This window comes from Bison bison, unplaced genomic scaffold (genome assembly GCF_000754665.1).
Source record: "Bison bison bison isolate TAMUID 2011002044 unplaced genomic scaffold, Bison_UMD1.0 scf7180017864533, whole genome shotgun sequence".
In the NCBI taxonomy this organism is placed as follows: Eukaryota; Metazoa; Chordata; class Mammalia; order Artiodactyla; family Bovidae; genus Bison; species Bison bison.
The window spans coordinates 2,074,048-2,087,863 of record NW_011495082.1 but is presented as its reverse complement, the minus strand read 5'-3'; positions in this window follow the sequence as shown (position 1 = coordinate 2,087,863).

Here is a 13,816-nt window from a genome sequence, read left to right as displayed (position 1 = left end):
GATTTGGGAGATCTGTACCCCAAAAATAGATTGACCTGGACACACAGAAATCCACAGATGTGTGCTCTGCACTAAGTGCGTACGTATTTTTCATTAAGTTATGCCGACATGTAGCTACCTTGTATGTAAATAAAATAGCTCTTCATTGATGCTTACACACATAATTCCTTCAATTATCTTTAAATATTGAAAAGCAGCTCTCAGGGAACTAGAAAATGGTATTGTATTTGACTTCCAAGGCGGAAATATTAGGTATCAGAATTCTACATACTTTTAGATTATTTTTTAAACCTGTTATATTGCTATGTTTAGATCATACAAAAGTAAAGACATCCACTAGAAGAATAAATTGACCTGAATAAAACGATGTATTCCCTCATAATGCTGAGTTTAGGGAAGAGTAAGACACCCGACTCCTCTGGATACTTCCAAACGAGCCCCACTAATTGGGGTAACCCAAGCCAATGGCCAATTGAAAGACTCGGGGTCAGGTGTTTTATTACCAGGATAGTATTCAAAAAAATGACTGTCAGGGGTGAACGAAGAATTATGTCAAGAGCATTCAGCATTACTGCCACTAAAGAGAGAGGAGGGTAAAAACATTGTGAAGAAAAACATGTCATTTTCTAAATGAGCTAGGGGAGGAGGCTAGGGCAATAATGTGGCCTTCAGCTGTTGGTTTATTATTAGGCTTCCATTGCCATGATCCACACCTGCATTAGGCAGAAATAGTTTTAACACAGTGGCACTCTACTACTTTGCTTTCTTGTGGAGGAAAAAAGTAGCTGCGAAGAGCATGCAGATGAGGTTTGTTCTTTGTGCTTGTTTGTTTCCCCATCTACCCTTTGCTATTTTCCTGGTTCTGTAGCCAATCTTAGCTTTGTTGTCTGATTTGCCATGGAACAGTGAACATTGCTTTTCCTAGCCAAATCATCCAGTGTTAAATGGTATGTGATACAGATCAATAGGGCATCTACAGCTGTACAAAAAGGGCAATGTTGTTTCTATTAACGATTTTGAAAGAGTGCGGCCTAGTGGTTAAAGGATTAAATTGGGTATTGAGGTTTTTGATGTCTTGAATTCTAATTCTACCTAAGTCACTGGATTCCCGCTGAAGTTGTCAGCAAGCATTTTCATTTCTCAGTCTTTCTGGAAAATGATGAAAGTGATCCACAGGGTCAGATACTTAGCCTGTCATGTGATCATTCAGTAAACAATGAGAATCTGGAGGACTGGTGAAGACACGGAAAACATCTCAGTGACTTGCATACGTATGTTCCTTCAAACCTTCTCTCAGACTAAGTGCTCCTGTTCTTTTTCACATAATGCTCCATGCTCCGCGCTCTTTTTCCATCTTGAATAAGAGCGTTTATATAGCCTTCCCTGGTGGCGCAGATGGTAAAGAATCTGTCTGCAATGCAGGAGACCTGAGTTCAATCCCTGGGTCGGGAAAATCCCCTGGAGGAGGAAATGGCAACTCACTCCGTTTGCTGGCCTGGAGAATTTCATGGACAGAGGAGCCTGGCAGGCTACAGTCCATAGGTTGCAAAGAGTTGGACATGACTAAGTGACTCACACATACGTACACACACATACACGTTTATCTATTTGGTATTTTAGTTGGACTGGGGCAAGGGCTTCTTTCGGTTTTGGTTACCAACATTCTCCTTCAGGAATAGGATTCTATATTTTTATTTCACGTGAGCCCCTCATCGGTGGCATTTTAATCAGCTATATTGTAGAAAATAGCTTTGGAGAAGCGGTTGGCTTTTTGTGGCCATCACCAGTGCTAGGTGTAAATGGTTGTTCATAAGGATTATCAACGTGCCTCCCTCTTTATTTCAGCTTGAGGAGAGGTCTGGCTGGGTGTGTGTGTGCTCACGTGTCTGTGTGTGAGAGATAAAGAAAACAGAGGCAGAGAGAGAAGTTTTAGAAAGTTGTATATTGTTGTTAACTCAGGCTAACCTTTGAAAGGGTAATAGGCCCTCATATTGCATTTCCTGCTCAGATTTCTAGATTCCATTTGATCTGAACCGTTTCTTCCTTCCTCCTCCTCCTGGCTCTCTCTGCTTCCCAGTTCATTTCAGAAAAATGTTATGTTTTGTAAACGATTCACTCAAGCAGCAAATCAGAGAAGGAGCAGAGTGACATATTATCCTTGGTGTAATCAAATAACGGGTCCAACCTTAATTTTATTCAAATATTGGTGGTTTAGTTTAATTTTGTTTCACTTTGTTTTGGTCTGTTCGTTGAGTATTATACTCAGTAGAAGTGGAAATGTAGTCCTGGGTAGTTGAAAATTGGTGAAAAACTAAAAATTCTGAAGCTGAAGCTACTGTGAATGGAGATAGAGACGGGGGCTCATTCTGTGGACCTGGGGGACAGACAGCTCAGCCTCGGTCACAGATCCAGTGTTTAGGGCAGTGCATTGTGAGAAGGCTTATGGAGAAAACACCTAGGAAGCTAGAATTAATATATTGGTAAAGTAGGTGCCCTGAGTTTTAGGATAGCTGGCTTAACCACTGAAGTTTCTGTGAAGGAAGTAAATGAAACCAACAAATCCTTCTTTCCCCAAACCGCTGGTGAATTTTTAATCATTTCTTCCATGTTTTGCATACTAAAGAGAGAAGACTTTTAGGACCTTAAGATGCTGCAGTGCTTTCTATGGCCTGTATGCTTTCTATGATCTTCTTTAATTTTTATTTTTCTACTTTATTCCAGCTTAAGATTTTTATTTAAAAAATGTAACTCAAATTTAGGATGTTCCAAACCGAGTGTGGTTTTTTTCCCCCAAAGAAGTGTATTTATTTTATTAACAGTTTCCAAATTACTAATGGGTGTCTAGTTTTTCTTAAAGATAACAATGGCTTTGTAAAAGCCTGACCACGAGCATGAAATAAAATATCACTAGATAAGTTGAGGAGCTTATTTCTATGTAATCACTACTCTGTTATTAGTGTGTGCTTTTTATTGTCACAGAATGAATAGGACATTTAGTTGTTTGAATATTCAATTATTAAATTATTTGCTATTTAGTTAATTGGTTGGCCAAATAAACCAACCAGTATTTAAGGAAAAAAAAAAAAACTCTCTCAAGAAAAAAATAGAAACAAAACCCACAGAAAAGTCTTTTTTTAAAAGTAAGATTCTGATCCGTAGATTTTCTTTATATTTTATAATACTAGTACTATAGAAAACCAATTGACAAATGAGAATGTAATGCATTACCGATCATTTCAAGTACTAGTCGACTCTTCTTGGTGTGACTCCAAATGAAATGTGCATGTGGCCTTTTAAGCTTGACCTGGTACACCTACAAAAGCATTTACAGGTGGTTTTTGCATAAAATGATGTTGCAAGTTTGGTCAGACTCTTTGAATGTATGAATACAAAAAGAACAACACAAAATATTAGTCTGTGTTGCTTCCACCCATTACCCCTCTTCCATGAAAACTTGGGAGTGTTGGTGTTTTCCATTAGGTGGAAATAGTTTAGTCATTCATTCACATAGGGGTCCAATTTTTTTTTTTTAATTTAGAAAACACTTTCATTGAAATAATTAACACAGTTATTATGGATGCATTGTCCCTCTCAGAACCAGTGTAATGCTATTATTTTTCAGCAAGTGATCAAATAGAACTGAGCGGGCAGTTTCTAAAGCATATATGTATATACCCGCAGGTGGCTTTTCAAGCATAAAGTGACTTTCTGCTCCACTGGCGTTAAATACTTAGATACCACAAAAAACTTAGTTGCCTCTCACAGTCAGTTGAAATCATACTTCTAGAAATTGTTTTAGATCTGCATTTAAAACCACTCATTTTAAGTATTAAACCATTAGTCTGTATTATATCTCTTATGACCAACTGTGAATTCTATAGAGTGTCTAAAGACAGCAAGTCAGTTATGTGCACGTAAGGCTCCTATTTCAAGTTATCTATCTACCTACCTATATCTATTTTATAGCAACTCATATAATAATTGGAGAAGGAAATGGCAACCCACTCCAGTATTCTTGCCTGGAGAATCCCAGGGACGGGGGAGCCCGGTGGGCTGCCGTCTATGGGGTCGCACAGAGTCGGACACGACTGAAACAACTTAGCAGCATATAATAATAATAATAATGGAGTTTTGGAGACTGTACTAAAATTGTAGATATTAAATGATACCAAAGATTAGAGTCATTGAAAATATGACTCACAGGACTCAATTCATGGATTTATTTAATATGACAAATTAGCTTAAGTTCCCATAAACTAAAAATACCCAGGGTAAAATGATATAATGTTGCCTGTGAAGTAACTTTGCCAGGTTGTCCTTTTGATCTCCAATGTTTGTATTTTTAAAGAAATGTGATTACATTTTATTGAATCCTTATTTAAAACATTTCTAAATGTTTTAATTGAATGTCACCATAAAATCTCTGGTTTTCACAAATTCATTGAAATCAGGGCTAAGAGGATATCCGGAAATGATAATCTTCCTCTGAGAGGCAACACACAGGGGAAAAAAGAAACCTTTTCATCAGTGGCTCAAAACTAAAAAAAAAAAAAAAAATTGCCTTTAGAAATCTTTCAAATTTTGAATTATAAAACCCATTATATGTATAAACATAGCTGTATCAGTAGCACATGAAATAAATTATGCAGTTCAGTTTTTCAGTGTGTAATATAGTTTTTGATCATATGTAAATTTGCTATAAGAGGTTTTAAAAGGAATCTTTTAAGATATACCCCAAACTACAGCAGATTTGTCATTCATGCCCTGCTGAGCATAGAGGCCTAATTTTACCTTTTTGCTATTATTTTAAATTAAGGCACCTATCCAAGAGATCAAAACAGCTTTTACAATGGACATTTTATGAAGCGAGATGGTGATAATATCTGGGGAAATATGGTAATTGTTCCTGTTGTGGAGGCCCAGGGAGGTATATGCCTTCTGTATATATCATATATCAAGAAGCTGGGAATGCACCCCTTATAAAAGTGTATCTCCAAGTTTGGAGGGTAGATTAGTAGATACCTTGTGATCAAGCAGAAACACTCTATGAAGCAAAAGCGTCGCATTTGAAAAGCAAGAACAAAGGTATTTCCTTTTGGCTGGTAAAGAATTAAAAGAGGACAACCGCCATTCTGACAGCAGATTTAAATCCAGCTTTTCATATTGCAATCCTTAATGAGGGACTCCACAATACCAGATGAAGAAAGACAAAGAGAATTTTTGATGGAAAAAAAAATCGGGAAAGGGAGCAAAATGAGAATATGAAAACTTTGTGTGCAGTGGTTTGAGCGCCAGGCTAATGCTGAAGGGACTTCTCTTTGCCTCTAACTACCTAGGAGGGGAGGCTGCATAACAAATAGCAGGCTAGCCCCTAAAGAGCCGAAAGGTAAAGTTCTCAGGAAACCCCAGTAAACACTGAAATGATTTTCACTATTCCAAATTTAATTCGACTTTCCTGAGTGTCGTGGGGGGAGGGAGGGTGGAGGACCCTCTTTGTGTCCTGAAAAGTGTCTTGCGACACAGAAAGATGTCTCTGAAAGAAAATGCATCTTGTGTGACTGAACGCTGAGCTCTCAGCAGGAGTGTAAACCCCTCCACGGCGCCGGCGGCGGTGGTGGAGCGACCCAGTGCGGTGCTTTCATGCCATCTAGTGGCGCCATGAGAAGTTCCCCAAGACCCTCTGGTCTCAGGAAAGCATTCCTGTTCGTGTGGAGAGAGTGTCTACAAGGCAAGGGAAGGGGAGGAATTGTCATAGTTAATTCAGAGAATTCAGACAAAAAGCTATTTTTCTTGAAAGATGTAAAGATTTTAGTTTTAAAATATCTCAGAGGTTTAAATAACCTGGCTTTTAGTTGTTGGTGCCGTTTTAGTTTGGGTGGATCTAGTCCTAGAATTAGGATTCTTCTTCTATTCCTATCCATTTTTTTAATTTCTCCCCAACTTCTCTTCAAAATTCCTGTTTGGATTTTCATTTTCTCCAAAAGTGGAAGCCTCTTTTTTTTTTTTTTTTCTTGAATCTAGCAGGCTTTCACTTTTCAATAAATTGTCCCCTTTGGACATAAAGTCAAAGAACCACCTCCTTGGAAACACTTAAAATAGTTCTATTTTCTGATGCTCTTCCCTGACCCTCACCCTCAGCCCCGCCAGAGCAACAGCACTTGGAACCTCAGTTTGCCAAGATTTACAACCTAAGGTATCATTGTCATTCTCAGAAATACAGCTTTCCACTGTTATCCTTGTAAATTATCATTAAGGTGGCCTTAGTCACATTATATGTATGTAGAATGTACTTGAACTTTCTTAAATAAGTTAATCTTCAGCTGGCATTGAGGATACTTTACCATAAACCACACATTTCTATCTTTCCTTTTATAGATTTGTTTCACAGGCGAAGGGATTCCGCCTTTGAACCCACTGATTCTTTCGTTTTAAAGCATTCTACTCTGGCAGTACAGGATTGCCTTCTTGGATAATGTGGAAAGATTAGATTTATAATGTTTTTGCCGTGAGGTATAGATGTCTCTTAATGATGCAAGGAAGCTGATTTCTAAATTTGTTTTATCAAGTATCTGCATAGTGTTAGTTATGGATCAAGGATTAAAGTCACCAAAAAGGGGGAGGGCTGCAGTGCTGCATATATAAACCGGGAATGATGAAGACCTCATGGCATGAGAATCACATATTTTTCATTATGGTTGGAGATCAATAAGAAATACAAGTTGTAACTATAGACATGGTGTTCAATAGAAAAATAAATATTTTAATAAAACATCCCAACTTGAAAGGCTCTAGTAAATGAATTTAGTACTTGTTTAAGAGGTGTGGAGCTTTAACTTTTCATACATTTAAAGTAACATCACAGAGGGAGAATAATAATCCAATAAAATTGGATATTTGCTTTACTTTTGGCATATGTATTAAAATACTCACTTTCAAAGACTCAGTTATGAGCAAAATTAGAAATTCACAAAGTAGAAATTCAATCTTTGATTGATGGGATGTGTTGCCTTAGTTGTATTCCTCTTGAACATTTGATTTTGACAATAAGCAGATAGATATCTTAATGTAAGAATACTCCTTTAAAAATAACGAGCCAAAGAGAATGTTCTTTAATTTTCCCACTTTGTACTAAATTTTAGTATAAATTGCTTAAAGGGAAGTCTGGTTTTTAACTTTTTTCCTTGTTTGTAAAGTTTAAACAACTATGAGGGAAAACTCATGTTAGGAAAATTATTGAATAATTTCCCCGAATCTTTTATCCTTAAATGGCAATATTAGATCCTAAACAAGAAATGTAGTTCAACTGTTTAGTGATTTTTAATTTTCCTGTGTAATTTCTTATCTGAACTTTAAATAATTTTAAAATTGTATTCAGTTTTCTACATTTTCTATTACTTATTACAAATGTACTTCCATTTTATTTCCATATGCAAAAAAGGTACTTATAAAATTTTGAGAAATATTGTTCTAGTTTTTAATATAATATTTGTGTTAATTTAATGAATATGTATTTCAAATTCAGTAGCTTCTCCACACTTCTCACTATCAATAATATCGAAAACCATAGAGAGTAATGTTCCTTTAAAAGAGCATTCAAAAAATTTTGGAACACTAGAAACTTTTTTGCTGGGTGGCATACTAATGCTTTTCTGCATTTCTTCTAAGAAGATTCACAGAGACAGAAAAGATGGACTTTCAAAAATTTTTTAAAACATGTCTCAATAAAATATTTCTTTTTGATAAAGATAAATTCACTACAACTACATATATTCATTATTTTAAAGAAGTGGGGGCAAAAATCTCAAGAAGGTTTTATTTCAGAGAAAAAGGCATATGGGCATCACACACATTGCTGTCTGAGGACAGTTGTGAATTTTGATGAGAACAAGAAGCTATAATTGGAGTGATAATCTTTTACACTGTTTTTAATTGTAATCAGTGCAGATGTTTGTAGCTTTATGATAGGAAAAATGGTGCTTTAGAATATGTATAGTTGATCATTTTTTAGGCCACAGGCTGCTATGAATTTGATATTCAAAATTACTGAAAAGCAAGGAATCCACAAGTATTTAAACAAATAAAAATCAACTAATTATGATTAATGTATATGTTTTACTAAGCTCTTATAGGTAATTTTCTTTCTTTTTTTATATCCTTTCTGCATAAAGTAAAATAAAGAAAGAAGCTCCATCTATAAAACTGGAGAAAAAGAGAATTCAAATTATGATTAAAAATATTTTTGATACAGAAAATGTTAAGATCTTTGTAATTTAATCTTGGTCTCTTTCAGGATAAATAATTTGGCTCATTCTTTAGATGTTCGGATTGAATCCTGATGAAAACAATTCTCTGTAAGCATTATATTTTGCATCTCTCTTTTTGCCATTTTTTTATTCTAGGATGAATTTAACTGGATACACAGACACACACACACACACATGTCCAAGGAGAAATGTTTAGATCAATACAGATGTCAGAATTTTCCAGTTTTTATTCAGAAACTTTTAATTCCTTTTAGTGGAATAGATGGGATGAATTGACTATGGCAGTTATGTTATATACCAGAGGGAGAGTCTTTCTGTATTTTCCTACAGGAATGATTTGCAACCTCATGAACACAAATCAAGGGAGCCCTTTCCTCCCTTTCATGTGTAGGAGTGTATCTGGCATATAGAAATCTCCTGATAAACGTCCTCACTCAGGTGTTCCCCACCTAATGCTGCCCTAGCAGACTTTCTGAAGAGTGGGTCCTTCTTTCTCTTTTTCTGGGCTATACTCCTCTTTTGGGCTGCACAGCTAGGCTGCAGCACTACCCAATTCTAACTGCTTATATGTGAAGCCGAGGGTGGAAAACCATGCCCTACACAAGAAGCACCTGCTGTATTTAAAACAATACATGTGTTCAAGACTCAAAAGGCATTTTGAATCACAGTGAGATTTAGAAATTAGCAGATTAATTTTCTACAAGAATCCTAGAGGGAATTGTCTCCCCCACCCCGACCTTTGTATCAAAAACACACTAACTTAACCTATTGCAAAGATCTGATTATATTTTGTAGAAAAATGTAACTAAGATTCTAAACTGGTTAACATATAAATTAAGAACTTAAGATAAAGAAATTTGAGTAATATACTTCTGTTTACAAAACCTTGAGTTCCTAACTTAAGAAGGTTGTTCTGCCTTTATTACAATAGCAGTTTAGAAATTGATTCCTTACCTGAGTGTTGGTGAATTTTATAAGTTACAATTGTTATATGAGGAAAAATAACTTTAATAATCACTAATGTCTTCTGCAATGATTTACATTTTATTTTTGCTCATCCTAGAGAACACTCTCACAAAATAGGAACTACTTATATTTCATACAAGAAGAAACTTAGACTAGGAGAATTTGGTCGATTTGCCCATGATCACCAGGCTAGCAAATGATAAAACAGATTCAAACCCATGTCTGCTTCGTTTCCCCACAAAACTTCTTTCCTCCCTGCCATGCTGATTTCTAGTATGTATCAGAAACTGTTCAAATATATGTAAATCATTTGTTTGATTGTACAGCCTATGACTTTGCCTAAATTCTTCTAAAATTGAACTAACTATAGATTTGTAAATAGAAATATATGTACAATATTTACTTTTTATAAAAAGCTGACACAAAACTTTAATCAGGTACGGCAGTAATTGAAACATTATTCTTTGGTCAAAATCAAGTGTTGTATGCTAACAAACTGGCTTTAATACAATATTAGAACTGTCTTTAATGAATGAATCTAGTACTTATGCTCTTTCACATATTCTATATCATTGTTCCATTTTAAGGATTATGAAATGGCACCATTTTCCCTTGTTCATATCTACAACTATTTATCTCATTTGCCGAGAGATTCTTGAACTTGCCTCATTTGTCTGACCATTAAGCATTAAACCCAGTAGCCCTAGCATGGCTTGTTAATCTCTGCCTTGCCTGGCCTCTGATATTCTTAAAAGTCCAATACAAGACTTACCTTCAGAGAGTTTGTGGTGGTTGCTCTCAGTTGATTGGATTCCTGTCTGTCTTGGCACTGCTCAGCTTTAATTTCTACCACATCAGTTTATACAATAAACTTGTTGTTTCATTTCACATATGTGCTTGAAATCTTAAGTCATTTCAAAGCCTTTAAAGGGGCAACAATTTTCATTTCTTAACATTTCTATAATATTCACTCAATGTGCTTAGTGGAATGCTTCAAAGAAGAGTTACCCTGTCCCAGGGTTAAAATGGAACCAGGTTGGATGACAGGTTGTGAATTAGCCAGTTTTAGAAAAAAAAAACGACATTTGATTCTATCATATACATTAGAAAAACATTTTTAATAAGATGAAGTCAAGACTTGTCCTTACAGAACATTATTTGTTAAACATTTTCTGGGATGTTTTTAAATCCAATAACTTTCTCTGGGTACAGTTGTATATCCCCTTGTAAATTTAATCTTCACCATAGTTTATAGGGGTGGGGGGTTTTCCAGGCAGCTCAGTGGTGAAGAACTCTTTCCAGTGCAGGAGACACAGGTTTAGTCCCTGAGTCGGGAAAATCTCCTGGAGAAGGAAATGGCAACCCACTCCAGTATTCTTGCCTAGAAAATCCCATGGACAGAGGAGCCTGGTGGGCTCCAGTCCATGTGGTCGCAAAGAGTTTGAGCGCGCACACACACACACACACACACTCATCATAATGACCAGAATGAAAAGTTTTGTGGAAGTTACAATACATTATAGCTATTACCATTCCTCTATCAAAAATTTGTAATAGAGTAAGTGAAATTGTTCTTAATTAGGCTATCTATGGTAGCTCAGCTGGTAAAGAATCCACCTGCAATGCAGGAGACCACAGTGTGATTCCTGGGTCAGGAAGTTCCCCTGGAGAAGGGATAGGTTACCCACTCTGGTGTTCTTGGAAGCCCTGGTGGTTCAAACAGTAAAGACTCCACCAGCAATGTGGAAGACCTGGGTTTGATTCCAGGTTGGGAAGATCCTCCTGGAAGAGGGCATGGCAACCCACTTCAGTATTCTTGTCTGGAGAATCCCCATGGACAGAGGAGCCTGGCGGGCTACAGTCAGATCAGATCAGATCGGTCGCTCAGTCGTGTCCAACTCTTTGCGACCCCATGAATCGCAGCACACCAGGCCTCCCTGTCCATCACCAACTCCCGTAGTTCGCTCAGACTCACGTCCATCGAGTCAGTGATGCCATCCAGCCATCTCATCCTCTGTCATCCCCTTCTCCTCCTGCCCCCAATCCCTCCCAGCATCAGAGTCTTTTCCAGTGAGTCAACTCTTCTCATGAGGTGGCCAAAGAGTACTGGAGTTTCAGCTTTAGCGTCATTCCTTCCAAAGAAATCCCAGGGCTGATCTCCTTCAGAATGGACTGGTTGGATCTCCTTGCAGTCCAAGGGACTCTCAAGAGTCTTCTCCAACACCACAATTCAAAAGCATCAATTCTTCGGCCCTCAGCCTTCTTCACAGTCCAACTCTCACATCCATACATGACCACAGGAAAAACCATAGCCTTGATTAGACAAACCTTTGTTGGCAAAGTAATGTCTCTGCATTTGAATATGCTGTCTAGGTTGGTCGTAAATTTCCTTCCAAGGAGTAAGCGTCTTTTAATTTCATGGCTGCAACCACCATCTGCAGTGATTTTGGAGCCCCCAAAAATAAAGTCTGACACTGTTTCCACTGTTTCCCCATCTATTTCCCATGAAGTGGTGGGACCGGATGCCATGATCTTCGTTTTCTGAATGTTGAGCTTTAAGCCAACTTTTTCACTCTCCACTTTCACTTTCATCAAGAGGCTTTTTAGTTCCTCTTCACTTTCTGCCATAAGGGTGGTGTCATCTGCATATCTGAGCTTATTGATATTTCTCCCAGCAATCTTCATTCCAGCTTGTGTTTCTTCCAGTCCAGCGTTTCTCATGATGTATTCTGCATAGAAGTTAAATAAACAGGGTGACAATATACAGCGTTGACAGACTCCTTTTCCTATTTGGAACCAGTCTGTTGTTCCATGTCCAGTTCTAACTGTTGCTTCCTGACCTGCATACAGATTTCTCAAGAGGCAGATCAGGTGGTCTGGTATTCCCATCTCTTTCAGAATTTTCCACAGTTTATTGTGATCCACACAGTCAAAGGCTTTGGCGTAGTCAATAAAGCAGAAATAGATGTTTTTCTGGAATTCTCTTGCTTTTTCCATGATCCAGCAGATGTTGGCAATTTGGTCTCTGGGCTACAGTCAATGGGGTCAAAAAGAATTGTACACGACCAAGCGACTGAGCACAGCACATACTGATTATGACTGAATATCTTTAATTTTTTAAAGTGTTTTTGAAATATCTTGTGTAGGAAATAGTTGCATATATATGTGCATGTTGCACTGGTCAGAAAGCATCAGGGATGGATCATTTTGTCCATGGTAAAAAATTGGAGCTTTGGGGCCAAATCCCATCCACATACATGTTTTGTTTGGCCTGCCTCTTTATTAAAAAAAAGTTAACTAAAAAAAACATGGAATTCCACATTTTTAAAAAGCCCTGCTTCTTATGAGGAACTAGAAGGTTTTGTAACACTGGGTCCTCTTTCTTGTAGGGTAAGATCAGCTGAGGCTGAGCATTGGCTATTCTCTTTAGAGAGGGCATGCTTTCTCCAGTTTGCCCCAGTCCTAGTACTTCTTAGAGAGATTTCCACAAAGCCCACCTCCAGCATTCATTATGGGCCTTCTGTCTATAAGCATTTAAGTGATTCTTGAAATCAGGAATTAGAAGGAAAGCTGAGTCATTTACAGTGATGCATCTAAGTCCTGGGTGTTATCCACTGAGGATTAGATGCTTCAGGAGTGAGTGCCTTCTAAAAATTTCAAAAGGATTTTTAAAATAGTAAAAGCCTTCTATTAAAGTTGCACATACATATGTATATAATGAAATTTCTCAGATTGACTGTAATGTGATTTATTATACAAAATATCTTCCATGTTTTAAAATATGAACAATAAAATGGGTTAAATGTATTTCTGTTAGACATGAAAGACACTAGGTGTCCTGTGTGTTTTTAAGAGAAGAAAACAGACTTTCAGTGTAGATAGTTCAGAGCACCTGACCTGCCCCTTGAGAAATCTGTATGCAGGTCAGGAAGCAACAGTTCAAACTGGACATGGAACAACAGACTGGTTCCAAATAGGAAAGGAGTACATCAAGGCTGTATATTGTCACCCTGCTTATTTAACTTATATGCAGAGTACATCATGAGAAACGATGGGCTGGAAGAAGCATAAGCTGGAATCAAGACTGCCAGGAGAAATATCAATAACCTCAGACATGCAAATGACACCACCCTTATGGCAGAAAGTGAAGAAAAACTAAAGAGCCTCTTGAAATGAAATAGAGTGAAAAAGTTGGCTTAAAACTCACCATTCAGAAAACTAAGATCACAGCGTCCAGTCCCATCACTTCACGGCAAATAGATGGGGAAACAGTGGCTGACTTTATTTTTCTGGGCTCCAAAATCACTGCAGATGGTGATTGCAGCCATGAAATTAAAAGACGCTTACTCCTTGGAAGGAAAGTTATGACCAACCTAGACAGCATATTCAAAAGCAGAGACATTACTTTGCCAACAAAGGTCTGTCTAGTCAAGGCTATGGTTTTTCCAGTGGTCATGTATGGATGTGAGAGTTGGGCTGTGAAGAAGGCTGAGCGTCAAAGAATTGATGCTTTTGAACTGTGGTGTTAGAGAATACTCTTGAGAGTCCCTTGGACTGCAAGGAGATCCAACCAGTCCATTCTGAAG